The sequence below is a fragment of the Cupressus sempervirens genome, chromosome 5 (assembly GCF_028749045.1).
Source record: "Cupressus sempervirens isolate cs-2001-9-10 chromosome 5, ASM2874904v1, whole genome shotgun sequence".
Classification (NCBI taxonomy): Eukaryota; Viridiplantae; Streptophyta; class Pinopsida; order Cupressales; family Cupressaceae; genus Cupressus; species Cupressus sempervirens.
In genome coordinates, this window is record NC_143122.1 from 965,900,252 (window position 1) to 965,917,442 (window position 17,191).

At 38.0% G+C, this 17,191-nt stretch overlaps 1 protein-coding gene across 1 annotated transcript in view; it reads left to right on the forward strand.

Annotated features, from left to right (window-relative positions):
- The first annotated feature begins 3,982 nt into the window (after positions 1-3,982).
- The window catches only part of LOC149559168 (serine/arginine-rich splicing factor RSZ21-like), a 28,301-nt gene continuing 15,092 nt past the window's right edge, over positions 3,983-17,191 (forward strand). The window contains exon 1 of the mRNA XM_089833085.1: positions 3,983-4,139. The gene's annotated coding sequence lies outside the window, so the exon portion shown is untranslated. The remainder of the gene's footprint in view (positions 4,140-17,191) is intronic.

Here is a 17,191-nt window from a genome sequence, read left to right on the forward strand (position 1 = left end):
GGTTGTAGAGAAAACAATAGAATAGATTTCATCAACACTAAAAGGCTTCATAAGATTATCATTGTCTTCACTTCTAACTAAAGATGGGATGGACTGTAGTAACAAATTCCTATCACACCTATTATTTCTCAGGGGCACATTAGGTGCAAGTAAGTTTTTGTAAAAAACTACTCCCTCATTACTAATGTCTTGTTGCGATACCAATCTATCCCCCTATTGAAACACTTTTAATGACCAAGATAGATGAAGAAGCTTTCCTAATTTTAGTAGAGGCATGAAAAAACTTCGTGTTCCTATCACCCTCCTTTAACCACAACTCACAAGATCTCTGCCTCCAATAAATCTCCTCCCTTGCACATAGTGTTTCCCAATAGCAGTGGAGAGATTGTTGTTTCTCTGCTACTTCTGCATCTATCCCAAAATTCATAACATGATCTGAAATAAGACTAAGATCATTTTCAACCCTAGCCTTTTCATGGAACACATTCTTAGATGCTTTTTTATTCCAAATTCTAATTTTGGATTTCATGAATCTAAGCTTGTTGGAAAATTGAAACATTTTGGTACCTTTACAAAAGGGCACACTAATCCACCATTGTTGAAGTAGTTGAAGAAAATGGGGATGAGTGAACCACATTATTTCAAATGTAAAGGAGGAAAACTGCTTCAACAAAGTTGGGTTGGTCAACTCAAGAGAGATAGGAAAGTGATCAGATTCTGAAGAGGACATAATTTCAGCAGAAAGATTAAAATTCAGAAGTTTTAGGTCCTAAGAAATAAAAAATCTATCCAATCTATAAGAGATAGGAGCAACAAACCTATGATTAGTCCAAGTAAAAATTCCATTCGAAAAAGGAACATCACATAAGGCATTATCCTGAATAAAAAACCTGAATTCATCTATGATCCTCTAAGTAGTATCATTACCCTCAATCTTTTCAATCGATGATGAAATGGTGTTAAAATCACCACCGATAACAACTGGAAGGTCATCAATTTTACTAATATGGTTAGTAAGTGATTCCCATAGTTTGAGTTTATCCTAGGGTGAAGAAGGCCATAGACATTAAAAACAAAAAACTTAACATCAAACCAATTGAATTCAATGAGCTGCCAGTTGGATTTTGACACCAGAATATGCCTTGTAATACACTTACTTTTCCCCATGATAATAAGACCTCTAGATGCTCTAGAATATGGGACACAACCTGACTCCCAAGAAGGCCAGTTCCTACAAATTTTTTCAAAAGACTCTTGAGAAAGTTTGGACTTAAAGAAGAACAATGTCAACTCAAGAGGATAAGATAAACTTTTTAATCTTACCACTCTTGTCAGGGGCATTTAAACCCCTGACATTCCAAGACATAATCCTCATTGTGAAGTAGAAGAACGCGCCACTCTCCTAGTTCGAATAATAGGTGAAAAAGACTCCAAAAGAGTCAATTGAATACCAACTTTAATTTCCTCTTTAACCTTGGAAGTAAGAGGTTTATGACCCCTCTTTTTGGGGGTTTTAATGAATGACACATGAGACACAGGAGTAAGATAGCTCTCCAATTGAGCAATGGATAGTTCTTGAGAAAAATTGAAGCAATTGGCAACAAACAAACAATTTTTCTCAATGTCTTCATTCACAAACACACCCTCTTCCAAAGAAATATCACCAAGGATTTGAGCTGCTACCGAAATAATGACACTACTAGACCTCAAACAAGTTTCTTGGCCGGTTAGCAGGGAAACAGTAGAAGACAAAGCATGGACAAAAGGTTGACTACAAAATATCAAGTTTTGGTTGATACCCTGCTCTTCAAGAGGATGAATAGCTTGACACACTAGAGGGCGATCAACCCATTCAGAGGAAGAAATAAGCAAGTAGGATACAGTGGATGCCAAAAGTTCACTAGAAGTCAAACCACAAGCACCAGAAAAGGAAAAAGAGCAAGAAAGAGACAACGAAAATAACAAAGGATGTAGAGATGAAAATACAAGAATAACCTCCTAAATAACTGACACTACTTGCACCCTAGATCTCTTCTCCATATCAAGGCAGGGGAAGGAAACATACAACTCTTCCACCGCACAAGCATCACGAAAAGAACATTGATTAATTGGAATCAACTGCAAAGGGTGTGATACTGAAGTCAAATGATGACAAGAAAACAAACACAATTTTAGATTAGAAATAAAATTTTGATAGGTCTCATGCGACATCGGAAGAGAATGCTAACATTGATATGAAAAATGGCCCAAAGAGTTGGTATTTCTATCAATAGTAGCTACCTCTAAATACTGAATCCGTTGAACCCAAGTCCCAAATTTTGAGAAAATTGAAATCTCAGTAGGAAAAGGCTCCCTCTTCTACATGAGGATATAAACACTTATAAGCATATGCGACTAGGAGAGCGGAACCAAATCATGCGTAACAAATATTCCCAACTTATTTGCAATAATCTCAACTAGAGAGGGATCTCTGTATTCCAACGAAAGACTTAGGAACACAACCCATTGAGGGTAAAACTGCGACAAATCTTTAGATACATCAAAATGGGGTGTCCAATCCATAGTAGTAATGCCAATCCCCTTGCAGAAACAACTCGTAAACTTGTGCACATCTGTTTTGTGAGTGTAGGAGTCAAAAATTGCAACAAAGGCTTAAGAATCATTCTTAAACAAAAATAACTTTGTTAGACTCACCCAATAACAGCTAGCCCAAGAGAGCAGACTCAAATTCCATCGAAGACTAAAGCATACCAATAAGAGTAGGAATGCAAGAGATCCACCCTATAACTAATCAAATCGAAGGGAAATACAACCCTAGGTTTGGATGGCAGACGAGACGCACTACCCTGATTCAGAACTTGTTGTTCTTGATTTTGGAAGGGCATCAAAGGAGAATTAGGGCAAGGACACCCCATTTTTGGAGTGAAGAGAGCTCAATGCGATTGAGAAGAGGGTTTCAGAACCGAATTCCAGTTAGGAGAAGATATAAACTATGGAACATGACTTCCTTGCGACCCAAAAATAAGTGACATGGGCTGAGAATATTGACATATATCAAATGGGGGTTGATGCATAAAGGGTTTCTTATGCTTGAATTTATAAACAACAGGACGAGCGAGAAAATGATGAGGGTCAAGAACACCAACAAACGACTTACCAGGATGGGCACCAGAAGAAGGGTGAGGAACCAAAATACCTCTAAACACAACAACCCTAGGGGGAAATGTAGACTAAACCCTCAGCTGATTCGCCTGGACTTGCGAAGCACAAAACTTCACTAGCTTCACACAGTCCCTCCATACTCCTTGCTGGAGAACCCGTTGCGACGTATGACCATAAATTTTCAAACACGCCAAATCTTCCTCATCAACAGGGAAATCACCCCAACACAAATTAGTAGTACGTGTGTCCACCTTAGCCTCTAAAGAAACTACATGTAAAATATCTTGTTGTCGAGCAGCGAACCCATCACTTTGCCATCTATTTGCCAAACCAACACTTTACCGCTGTGCTGCCAGTCCACCTAGATCTTCACAGGAATCTCTTGCATACTCATCGAACTCGTCAATCGCAATCACCATCGTAGTTTTTCCTCCAAAAGTTATTCTTCATGAGCTAACTAATTTCATTCCCGATATATTAGAAAAATAAAAAATAAAAATAAAAAATAAAAATAAAAAGATCTAATTGGTTGAAATTAAAAAGATTAATCAATAATTAAGTGGAAGCGATTGCAACATATTAGCCCATACAAAGACTACTATTAGATTAATTAGAAAAGAGGCACACCAAAACTCTAGTCTCCTCCACTAATAAAATTTATTCTAATGTATGTTATATCTAGATTTTTTATTCCATAGTTTTTCAATTAGCCGACGGAGATATAACCTGAACACCCCTATATTATCTATCTTCCACGCGTCGGTTAGATTCAGTGCAAGGAAAAATTATATAACGGTTTCGGGTGCTCATAACTACATGTAGGGTTTCAAGCCCAGGGTTTTAGATACAACACTATTCTGCAAATTCGTGCAGAAATTATCTTCATTTTCGGCCCCGTCTGAGATATTCCCCACGGTATTATAATCTTCTGTCGGTTCTGTATCGGTGGATTACTCCGCGAGAGTGCTTTGATAAAGGTAAAAGATCAGATGCAAAACATTTCCCTGTTTCTGTTTCCAACAATAGGTATCATAATCTATTTCTTACTAAGACTATGTCATAGTAAATCGCGTTATTTTAGTGGAATTATTTGATATACCATTATATCATTGAGAACTATGACTCGCTATTTTGAATTTGTTGTGTTGCTAGGACTGGCTAGGGTTTTAGTGCGTGCCCCCTTTTTTGTCTGTTGTCGAAATCGTAGTTGCAGAAGGTTTAGATGGAAAGGTACCATGTATCATAAATGAACATAGGTTCTTGTACTGGTTAAGTTTAGGGTTTAGAACCTATACAATATTTATCATAAATGAAATACATTTTTCTGTAAATTATTAAGGTGAGACAATGCCTATCATCATTAAGGAGGCCCTTTTTATCAATATAATTATAATCAATTTGTTAAATGATATTTTAATTATTTATTACTTTAATAAAAGGTAAATTTCGTGGTGTCTTAGAATGTTCAGTCAGTAAACGCAATCATACATTCTTAAGAAAGGATGCAGCAATTCTTTTATTAAAAGAAAACAAACTATCTCTTACACTTAAATGTTGATGGATAAAAGTTTATTCCCTGCTCCCATTGACTATTCAGTCTTGTGATTTTCAGTAAAATCAATCATTCATTTTTGAGGAAGGATGCACTGTATTGGGTCTCCAACGATATTTACAAAATAAAAAAATCTCTTGCCTTTACATGGGGATGAAGGTCTTAAATTATACAATTTAAACAACATCAATCACAAGGAATTTTAAGGTTATTCGTTGTAATCTTTCAAAAGGGAGGTCTTATAGTGACTGTCATTAATAATAGTTTGAAACCTTAAAGGTATCTTTAAATAAAATTCTAAGTATTTTTCTGGACACTCCTAAGATTTGTAAACTGGCCATACTCAACTGTATTTATCCTCATAATCTTCACACTACAATATTCACTGCAGTGACAGGGCTGCTCTATATCTGTGAGGAGGTTCACACACCTATATTGCTGAAGACAGATTTTAACATGGGTCATGAGTGTCATCCATTATGGGCAGTCCATGATTGCAGAAAGCCGTTATAAAATATAACTTTTTATTGCTGAAAGAGGTTCACACACCTATATTGCTGAAGACAGATTTTAACATGGGTCATGAGTGTCATCCATTCTGGGCAGTCCATGATTGCAGAAAGCCATTATAAAATATAAGTTTTTATTGCCGAAATTTTTTGGCCTTTTGCAATTGACTGTTTCGGGCTAAAAAACTTTGATTCTTTTTTCTATAAGTTTTCACACTTAGCACAGATTTTTGTCTCATAAATCTCAGTTCATTGAGTTTTTCTCTTTGGTTTGTTATGTGTAGATTTTTTTTTTGCAACTATTACATCACAAGCTTGGACTTGCATGGCATATAGATTTATATTTTAAATAAGTGATCGGTAAACTTTTTAATGTGAATGATGCTGGCACAATGCACCCTTTGGGTCCACATGAAATGCTTTTGACACGGAGCTAGAAACCAATGAGGCCACAAATTGGGGAGCTCATCCCCTTACTTCAAAGCTGAGGTGTAAAGCTGCGAGCACATTGGATCAGCAAAAGTACAAACCTACAATCATAATGGCCCAATGGGGGTTTGAACTTGAGTGGGGACAACAACACCATCACACTTAACCAACACACTTAAGTGGTGAACTCCTTGGATGAAATATAAAATTAGGTTGTATTGATTTTTGTGCTTATTTGAGTGTTTAGGTCTAGGAAAACTTTTTCCCCTCTTTGTTATGCTTTTGACTATAAAACTGGCAACCACATAGGGACCACTAGCTTACATAGGCTAATAATATTAGTTAACTAGATGTGCGCAAACTTAAAATTAAATCTCTTATGATTAAACAAAATTGAACATAGGGATTGAGTCATGATAGGCTAGGCTAAGTTACTCCATACTAAGCCCAAGAGTGGACCTTTGCCCCCCTTGGCCTTGCTTGCCTTATATCCTATACTTGTTTCATCTACAATAGTTAATTACCTTGTTATGGTCGTAATGATATGGGGTTCTCAACTTGTCCAATCTAAGCCCAAGAGTGTGGGACTTTGACTCTTGTGCCTCTACTGGTAGGGATTTTGACATCCACTAGGGTGGCCTACTTAGGCAATAATCATATACCCTTTGTACTTGGGTGGCAATCAGACATCCTTTGTTCCACATTGCATATAGTTTATTAGCTTATCATAGTGGGATTAGTAGGAAGATCATAGTCGGGTTAGTTTGTCTAATCTAAGCCCAAGAGTGGGACTTTGACCCTCTTGGCATTGATGGCAGGACCTTGGCATCCACCAAGGTGGCCAACTTAGATGGTAGCCTTATACCCTCTTACCTACACCTACCATCTATAATGTGTCTTATAATTAGCTTACATATGATAGATACATTGGTCCTACTAATTCAAATATATTTAGATCATTTGGTTAGACAATCTAGATAAATATACCTATATCTATATAGAATAATTTAAATATGTATTTTTTTTAAATTCTGATTTCATTTCTCATTAGCTCAGGCTAGAGTAGCACTGGGATGGCTGACCTACCGAGAAGTTTTGGTGTTTCACCCTTGTGAACATCACCTAGATCCAATGAGTGCTAAGTGTTCCATTTATTCTCATGAGAGATGGATTCATGTTGAATTGCTACTCATGAAATATGGGTCAATGAGTTCGACTCAAAATCACATAGTTAAACCTTGATAGCAATATCACAATTTGATTTGTTGTGAAAATTATCTCCTACTTATCAATATAAGAATAATTCTAATTTAACTTCTAATAGCTTATATATAATTCTAGTTTCTCTTCTAATATCATTCATATATATATATATAAAATTTTGATTTCACTTATGCTATCATATGTTTATATATTGTTGGTGTAATTAAATATTTATAATTATACTTTACTTAAGCTTACTTAAGCTAATGCATTACATAGTAGTTAGCATATTAGACTCTTCAGAGTTTGCATCTTTCTTGTACATGGTGTAGGAGAAACTCTATTTTAATCAGTGGTCTAGTTGTTATCACATTCCACTTTATGTGTGAGACCCACCTTTAGTGCACTTATCCATATTATCATCCTCACATTATTGCACACGCTTAATTCCACCCAGTGTGGGCGCTAGGTTATCTCTTGCTTATCTCTTTGATATTATGCCTCGCCTTTATAAGAAGACACTTCTACATTGAATATCAATACATTATTGATTCAACTTAGTTCATTCCTCTAAGTATTTTTATATTTATTGTAGTTCAATAGGATTTTTTTTTTTCTCTTGTGCTATTTATTGAGTTTTTAGATCTTGGCAAATTACTTCATTGCACAATTCTTACATGGTATCAGAGCTAGGTGCAAATTCTCACATGGCATCAAAGCGAGATGCAAATTCTTTCATGGTACCCCAAAGCTATAGGAGCATTGTTGAGTAGCCTTTTTGGAGAGAATTCTGGTGCAATCTTGTGTTTTGTATCTTGTGGCTTTCTATTATAGGTCAATATTGGAGCTTGTTGGTGCAAATTAGAGGTTGGCATCATATTGAGGAGGTTTAGACGCGACTAAATTGATTGATTTGTCATCTAAATTGGACATTGAAGGCCAAATTTTGAGGTATTTAAACTTTGGAGGTGTGATAGGGATGATTCAAAAAATAAAATTGTGAAGATAATTTTCGAATAACGATATCTCAATCATTTGTGGTTCCTGATCCTTTTTTTGAAAATCACCAACTCCATTTTTTGCAACTTGGCAAGCCTCGTTTGGGCTCATAGAAACTCCTTTTTAGGTGCACTTTTTTTGAAAATGCATGTTTTATTTGTATTTTATAGTAGCTATATATGTTCTTGATTGGTTTGTGACATCTTCATCATCCAAGGGCATGACGACACATGAGCAAATTTCAAAGACATCATTGTAGTACATTTGGGTTTCACTTCCTAGTTCTTATCCATAATGAGAAGCATTCCTACATTTATGCTTGGTTCATCTTCTTCCAAAGGGGAGAAACATTGTTTTTAGACATTGGACCATGTTTTGTTTTCAAACACACCATTTTTGGTGGAGATTGTTCATTATGGGGGGCCTAGTTGTCAGCTTTCCTTCTTATAAGGGGATACTTGATTGTATAGACATGATGTATGTAGTTTTGTGGGGTCTCGAGTCCTCCATCCATCTATGCATTGTGTGTTTTCATCTTTGTTTTGGCAGATGTGTTGTCCCATGAGGTTTTCTCCCTTTCTTTGCTTTATGAGAGATTGCATTGCATTTGCACTTACATGTTGTACATGGGAACATAAAATAGTTGAACAACCAAGACCCATCTTGCACTATCATTTGACATGGCGAGTTTAAGTGCATTCCCCTAAATTGCACTTAAGGGGGGTGTTGATGTGATTAGACATTCGTAATTACATTTTACCCTAAGCTTATAGGACAATGCATTGCATAACAGGCACCTAGGAGTCTGCATCTTGTTCTTGCAGGTGGTGTAGGAGAAATTCCATGTTAGGTGGTGTCCTAGTTGTTATCACATTCCATTTTAAGTGCGAGACCCACCTTTAGTGCACTTCCACATCATCATCCTCATGATATTGTACATGTTTGTTCATATTTCATTGTACAATGGAGGGTGATCCACCTTTGGTTGGACATGCAATTCCACCTAGTGTGGGTGATAGGTTATCTTTTGCTCATCTCCTCATTATCATACCTTCCCTTTATAAGCAAACACATCTACATTGTATTCGTTGTTTATTGACTCATTATTGGTTATCATTCATTATTGATTGAGTTTAGTTAATTCAAGTATACATCTAACTAATGTTCAATAGAATATTGTCTCTCTTATGCTATTTATTGGGTCTCTAGAGCATAGCAGCTTTTTGATTGCATGAAGCAATTCTTACATGGTTTCAGAGTTAGACTCAAATTCTTATATATACAAACATATCCATATTCTTAATCCTACCATAAAGAATCGAGTGATTGGCATTTGGGTAGGGGAATTATAGTAGGCCCTGTTGATCCCTAACGTTGAATTGTGGGGCCAAACATCTCACATACATATACTGATGGGGACACAACCCAACAACCAGAATAGACACAATAGAAAGGGGAAATTATATTAACTGAGAAAATAAGCTGGTACAAACAGTGCAGAGAAAATAAACTCAAAACATGCCCTGCGGGCTTACAATAGCATAAATCTGGAGAATATTTCTCCTTTTAGCACCTCCTCTCAAGCTCCAATCCGAACTGCCTTTTACAATGCCAGAAATCTCCTTAAATAGGCCCCAGAGGGTTAAGGACTAGGAGTACATTCTAGAAAGTGCTAGTAGGCATCCACCGACAAAATAGAAGGTTCCGGAAGCTGCGTTAGAAGTCGGTGCAATTCTAGAAGAATCCAGAAACGGTAGCCGAACTTCCGGGAGGCATAACTTTTGAACCGTAACTCCGATTGACGAACCGTTTACATTTTCGGAAAGCTCTCGAAGCGCTCTATAGCCCTATGGACAAGCTTCGCTCGTCCCCCATTTTTCGACCCTTTTCGAGGTCATTTAATGCCCCAAACCTGACTTTGAAGCATTCTTAGGGGGTCTCCAAAACTCGAAAAACTGCAATAACTTTCAAACCGTGGGGCCTTTTGACCTGATTCTTTTTCTAGAATGCTCTAAATCTCGATTACATTCATTTGGCCAAGTCACACCTTCTAGGTCACCAAAATGATGGTCAAATTGCATGCTCCTATTTTTTCGGGATTTTTAAATGCACTGATAGTTGAACTATGAGAGTTGGAACCTTTATTTGAGCCAAATGGGTATCCAAAAATGCAAAAACATAAAATAGAAACTAAGTCTAAGTACATTTTTTTGGGTGACACAGGATTGCCCTTATACCTCTGGATGCTCCTGCATCAGACACCCAGGGTAGATTGAAAAGTGACCCTGTCACTTTATGGATGGTAGAGGAAATCCCAAATGGGAAACCTCAGCTGCTGAAATCCAAGTCGAGTCCTCAATTGGCTGTCCTTTCCATTTGACCAAATACTCTTCATACTGCCTGTTTCTGGTACTCCTACCCACACGATGATCTAGAATGTCTTCTATCTCCTCCTTCTTAGAAGCAGGAATTGGACACGGCTCTAAAACCAGCTCCTCATCTGCACCATCATCATGATACTCTGTCAAATCTGCAATGTTGAAAATGGGAGAAATGTGAATACCATCTGGCAGCTCCACCTCATATGCATTTTCTGAGTTATGTTTCTTCAAAATTTTGCAGGGGCCAAATTTCTTCATTTTCAGCTTGTTGTAAGTACCAACTGGAAATCTTTCTTTTCGTAAATGCACCATGACAAGATCCCCTACTTGGAATTCCTTATGTCTCCTCCTTGCATCAGCCCTAGCTTTATACTCTTGATTCATCTTGATAATGTGTGCTTGAACCTCCTCATGTAGACGCTTGATGTGTTCAGCAAATTCCTCAGCTTCAGCACTTGTTCTCTCCCCTTGTTCTATCTTCCTCAATTCTGGTGCCGTCCTTGGGCTATTCCCATATACAATTTGAAATGGTGATTTTCCAGTACTCCTATTTACAGAGTTATTATAAGCAAACTCTGCCTGTGGTAGAATCAAATCCCATCCCTTGGGCTTATCTCCAACTAAACATCTCAGCAAATTGCCCAGACTTCTATTTACCACTTCTGTTTGGCCATCAGTCTGTGGGTGATGCGTGGAACTAAATTTCAAGTCTGTTCTCAACTTCTTCCACAATGTCCTCCAGAAATACCCCACAAATTTAGTATCTCGGTCAGAAACTATACTTCTTGGAAGACCATGTAGTCTTACCACCTCTTTGAAAAACAAGTCTGCAATATGGACAGCATCATGAGTTTTATGGCATGGAATGAAATGTGCCATTTTGGAGAACCTATCAACCACTACGAATACTGAGTCATTACCCCTTTGTGTCCTTGGCAATCCAAGAACAAAATCCATACTTATGTCCTCCCATGGCCTTGATGGAACAGGCAATGGCTGATATAGGCCAGTATTTTGACTAAACCCCTTGGCAACTTGACAAACCTGGCAACTCTGTACAAACTTCTTCACATCCTGTGTAATTTGAGGCCAAAAATAATGTTCTCTAAGAATGGCAATGGTCTTATCCCGACCAAAATATCCTGCCATCCCTCCACTGTGTTTCTCCTTAATCAGATTTTCCCTCATGGAACTCCTTGGAATGCACAATTGACTACCTTTGAACAACATGCCATCCTGAATCAAATAGTCTAACCACTTGGTTCTATCTACAGCAACAGGTTCTTTACAAGCTTTCCATGCTTCGGCAAAATCAGGATCCTCAGGGTACAAATTCTTGAGTTCATCAAACCCAACTACTTCAACCTGCATTGTTGTAAGCAACAGCTGTCTCCTACTTAATGCATCTGCAACCCTGTTAGATTTTCCACTTCTATGCTTCAACACAAATGTATAACTCTGCAAGAATTCTACCCACTTCATATGTCTCTGATTCAACTTACCTTGGCTATTTAGGTACTGTAATGCCTGATGATCAGTATACAAAACAAATTCCTTTGGCAATAAATAATGCCTCCATTTCTTTAAGGCCTGAACTATTGCATAGAACTCTTGATCATAAACAGAATACTTCTTCTTTGCATCATTCAATTTTTCACTAAAATATGCAATAGGCTTACCTTCTTGGCTTAATACAGCCCCAATAGCACTGCCACTAGCATCACAATCCACCTGGAACACTTTTCTAAAATCTGGAAGTGCCAACACAGGCTGTTCAGTCACCTTCTTCTTCAGCAATTCAAAACTTCTTGCAGCTGCTGCAGTCCATTTGAACTCTTTTCTATCCCCTCTTATTGTATCAATTAGAGGTGCACATATGCCACTGAAATTCTTAATAAACTTCCTGTAAAAACTAACCAGACCATGAAATGATCTTACCTCAGTAGCAGACCTTGGAGTAGGCCATTCCAAGATGGCTTTTACCTTCTCTGGATCCATTTTGAGACCTTCAGGTGATATAACAAATCCCAAATAGACTAACTCCCTTTTTGCAAAGACACACTTCTTTAGATTAATTAACAGTTTATCTTCCCTTAGGCTTTCAAGGACACTACGAATATGCAGTAAATGTTCTTCCAAAGTCTTGCTGAAAATTAAAATATCATCCAAATAGACAATAACAAATTTTCCCAAAAACTTCTTAAGTACCTCATTCATGAGCCGCATGAAGGTGCTTGGGGCGTTCGTCAATCCAAAGGGCATGACTAACCACTCATAAAGACCCTCCTTGGTCTTGAAGGCTGTTTTCCACTCATCTCCTTCTCGAATCCGTATCTGATGATAGCCACTCTTCAGATCTATCTTTGTGAAGTACTGAGCTCCGCTCAAGCAGTCCATAAGATCATCCATCCTTGGTAAAGGAAACCGGTACTTGATGGTTATCCTATTTATAGCTCGAGAATCTGTACACATCCTCCACTCTCCATCCTTCTTTGGTGCGAGTACTGCAGGTACTGCACATGGACTCAGGCTCTCTTGAATCAAGCCCTTCCTCAACAACTCCTGAACCTGTCTATTTAACTCCTCTGTTTCAGTAGGAGTCATCCTGTGAGCAGCCTTGTTAGGCAAACTAGCTCCTGGAATCAGATCTATTTGATGACTGATTTGCCTTACTGGTGGCAATCCATCTGGAACATTATCAGAGATAATATCTCCAAATTCTCCTAGTAAATCTGAAACTTCAAATGGTATTTCACTACTACCTTCTTTATCTTTTCTAGGAATCAAAGCATAGCACATGCGCTGATGTTTCATGCCATCTAAAAACTTCCTTCCATCAACAAGACAAATCCTAGCACTGCTACATACCTTTTCACCTTCCTTTTTCATGGGCTTCAATTTGTGTCGAACTCCATCCTTTGTTAGAGAGTATGTGTTTGCATGTCCATCATGTATTGCATGTCTATCAAACTGCCATGGTCTACCCAACAATAGATGGCAAACAACCATCGAAATAACATCACAGAGAACTTCATCATGGTAACTCCCAATTTTGAATTTTACTAAACATTGTTCACTTACCAGGACCTTATGATCATCTTTTACCCAAGAAATCCGATAGGGCTGGGGATGTTTCTCCCTCTTGAGCTTCAGCTTAGAGACCATCTCTTCTGATACCAGGTTATCAGTGCTACCACCATCAATGATCACATCACAACATTTATCCTCACACTTGCATCTGGTACGGAACAAACTCCTCCGTTGCCCTGGTTCATTTTCACCACTTAGTAGGACTCTTTCATTTACTAAGGTCTCTCCTCTTTCTGCATCCTCTGAATGTGATGATTGTGCATCTTCATCCACATGAGCAACCCTAGCTTGGCCCTCAGCTCTCCTATCTGTCCTTCCTTGTCGTTGAGGGCATTCAAAGGCACGATGACCTTCTTCATTGCAATGGAAACAGGTACCACGGAAGCCTCCTCTTCCTTGCCCACGTCCTCTACCTCTTCCTCTTTGATTTCCAAAGTCTTGATCACGGGAGCGGTTGAAACCCTCATTCCTCTGGTTCCTGCTAGTACCCTCATCTTCATTTTTCTTTTGAGTTTCATTGCGGCCTCCAGATGATCTACCGCTTCCCCTTCCTCCTTGACCGCGCCCTCTTTGTCTTCCTTCAAACCTTTTACTCAGCTTCTCTTCAACTCGTAGGGCAAACTGGTATGCTTCTTCAACGCTGGTCATTCTTACCAGACTTAGTTCTTCCTGGATGCTAGGTCGTAACCCACTGATATAACGAGCAACCTTCTCCTTATTTGCTTCTGCATGCCCTGCTCTAATCAGGAGTCGGTAAAACTCCTCTGTATATTCTTGGACTGATCTTCCTGCTTGCTTTAACCCATGCATCTTCTTAAATAGATCAAGCTCGTAGTCCACAGGAATGAACTGCTTCTTCAATTTGTCCACCATGCGATCCCATCTTGTGATCTTCTCCTTTCCTCTTCTAAGTCTTTCCAGTTGAACCTCTTGCCACCAGATTTTGGCATGGCCTTTTAGTTTGGCCTTTGCAAACTTAACCCTATCTGGGTCCCTTATATCCTCATACTCAAAGTATTCGTCCAGTTCATTGATCCAATCGATCAACTCATCAGGTTTCAAATTTCCCGAAAATATACCCACTTCAATTGTAGGTCTTTTCCCAAACCTAGAAATGGCCCTAAAAAGCCTTTCCTCTACAGGATTCAGAACTTCCCCGTCAACTTCCATTACTTCCTCTTCATTGTCATCCTCACTATTATCATTTGCGGCAATATTTGCTCCTCTACGAAGCTCCTCTTGCAATGCTTGTACCTGTCTCTGGAGGGCTCTAACCTCCTCAGGATCAATAGCTCTGGCTCTTCCACCACGCTCTCTTCGTGGAGGCATCTTCTAACTCAAACCCACAACCACACAGTCCTGGTGCAAACTGCCTCACAGTCGGCGCTCTGTCTACACACTCAGGAAAATCCGCTCTGATACCACTTGATGGGGACACAACCCAACAACCAGAATAGACACAATAGAAAGGGGAAATTATATTAACTGAGAAAATAAGCTGGTACAAACAGTGCAGAGAAAATAAACTCAAAACATGCCCTGCGGGCTTACAATAGCATAAATCTGGAGAATATTTCTCCTTTTAGCACCTCCTCTCAAGCTCCAATCCGAACTGCCTTTTACAATGCCAGAAATCTCCTTAAATAGGCCCCGGAGGGTTAAGGACTAGGAGTACATTCTAGAAAGTGCTAGTAGGCATCCACCGACAAAATAGAAGGTTCCGGAAGCTGCGTTAGAAGTCGGTGCAATTCTAGAAGAATTCAGAAACGGTAGCCGAACTTCCGGGAGGCATAACTTTTGAACCGTAACTCCGATTGACGAACCGTTTACATTTTCGGAAAGCTCTCGAAGCGCTCTATAGCCCTATGGACAAGCTTCGCTCGTCCCCCATTTTTCGACCCTTTTCGAGGTCATTTAATGCCCCAAACCTGACTTTGAAGCATTCTTAGGGGGTCTCCAAAACCCGAAAAACTGCAATAACTTTCAAACCGTGGGGCCTTTTGACCTGATTCTTTTTCTAGAATGCTCTAAATCTCGATTACATTCATTTGGCCAAGTCACACCTTCTAGGTCACCAAAATGATGGTCAAATTGCATGCCCCTATTTTTTCGGGATTTTTAAATGCACTGATAGTTGAACTATGAGAGTTGGAACCTTTATTTGAGCCAAATGGGTATCCAAAAATGCAAAGACATAAAATAGAAACTAAGTCTAAGTACATTTTTTTGGGTGACACAGGATTGCCCTTATACCTCTGGATGCTCCTGCATCATATACATATGCATATGCATATTATATTGATATTTATTAGTATGCAAAGATTGATTATTACAGTTGTTCATGTGCTCAAAATTAATACGAAGATGATTGTAATGCCCCCTGTTTGCGATCACGCCATGAAAATTTAATACATCCAGTAAACATATATAATACCTACTCAACTATTGATATTCAATACAATTAGCAACAATATGTGGTAATAAGGAAAATTTATGTCTAGAGTCAAAGGACCAAATGATAACATCCAACGATATATATAACAATTTGGCTGTTTTAGAATAGAGGTTTGCCAAGATAGAGAATTGTGGTTCAATATCAAAGACATTGAACAAGTTTTATTCTTGATAACAATATCACACATGCAATATCCATGTGTAAATATCCATGTGTAGAGTTATGTATTGGAGAATCTGAAAACTAAGACTCTAAGCAAAATCCTCATAGCAGGTGACTAGGTGTTTGGTAATATAAAGAGGAGAATCTGAACAACATTAGAGGATTGTCATTGTATTTACAAAATCACAGAATAACAACAATGGAGATGTCCATATGAACCACGTCGACAACCTTAGAAGTTGTATGCCTATGGTGAGGGTCTATTGTCTAACTATTGAGAGGAGCTTGCGATTTGGATTTCAAATGGAGTCGACACAAAGGAGTCATTGAAGGAAATAAGGAAGTGTCTCAACCTTAGTTGTCTATTCATGACAAGAATCCGATTCGGGCACGGAATTGGATTTGTGGATTCGGGGATTTTTTATTTTCCCAATTATCATTCATGGAGGATTTGTGCATATATATATATATATATATATATATACAAAAAAAAAATTAAAAAAAAAAAAAAAAAAAAAAAAAAAATATATATATATATATATATATATATATATATATATATATATGCTAAAAAATAAGAGAAATATACATAATTCTAAAACTAAATCATTTCATAGTATGCATCTATGAATCTACTATACTTGATCAATGACATTGATAATTAATCTATTTTCATGATTATAAAGAAAATCAACACATTCACATTGAATTACTGAAAGTGAAAGTTTGTAACATTCAAAATATAGATCATTAAACTTAAAATTTGTAACATGATTTACTCATAAAAGAGTCAAGAGTCAAGACTAAAAGTTTTTGATTTAATCATCAAATGGATTTTCAGGAAAATCCGCATTAGAAGGGTACTAATGAGTTGCAAGTACTGCATCTGTATTAGTAGAGGAACCCAAACCACCAATAGTACTAGTAGAGGGGATTGTTAACTCATAATCCTCCTCATCATCCACATCAATCAAAGTGGATCTAGCAAGATCCCGGATGGTCATATCTAAATCAGGAGTCTCGGGTGCTACATCACAAAGCTTTTCAGGCCCCTTCTTGTACTTAGGATCCTTCCGTGACAACAAGCGCAAATTGTTGTGACAGAACACAAGGTCTTCTAATTTTGTTGGAGCCAACCGGTTGCGTTTGACTGAGTGGATAAAGGAGTAAGTACTCCAATTCCGCTCAGCTGCAGAAGAGCTAGCAACCTAAAGAGAAATTAAAAATTATCAATACAACAATCAAGATA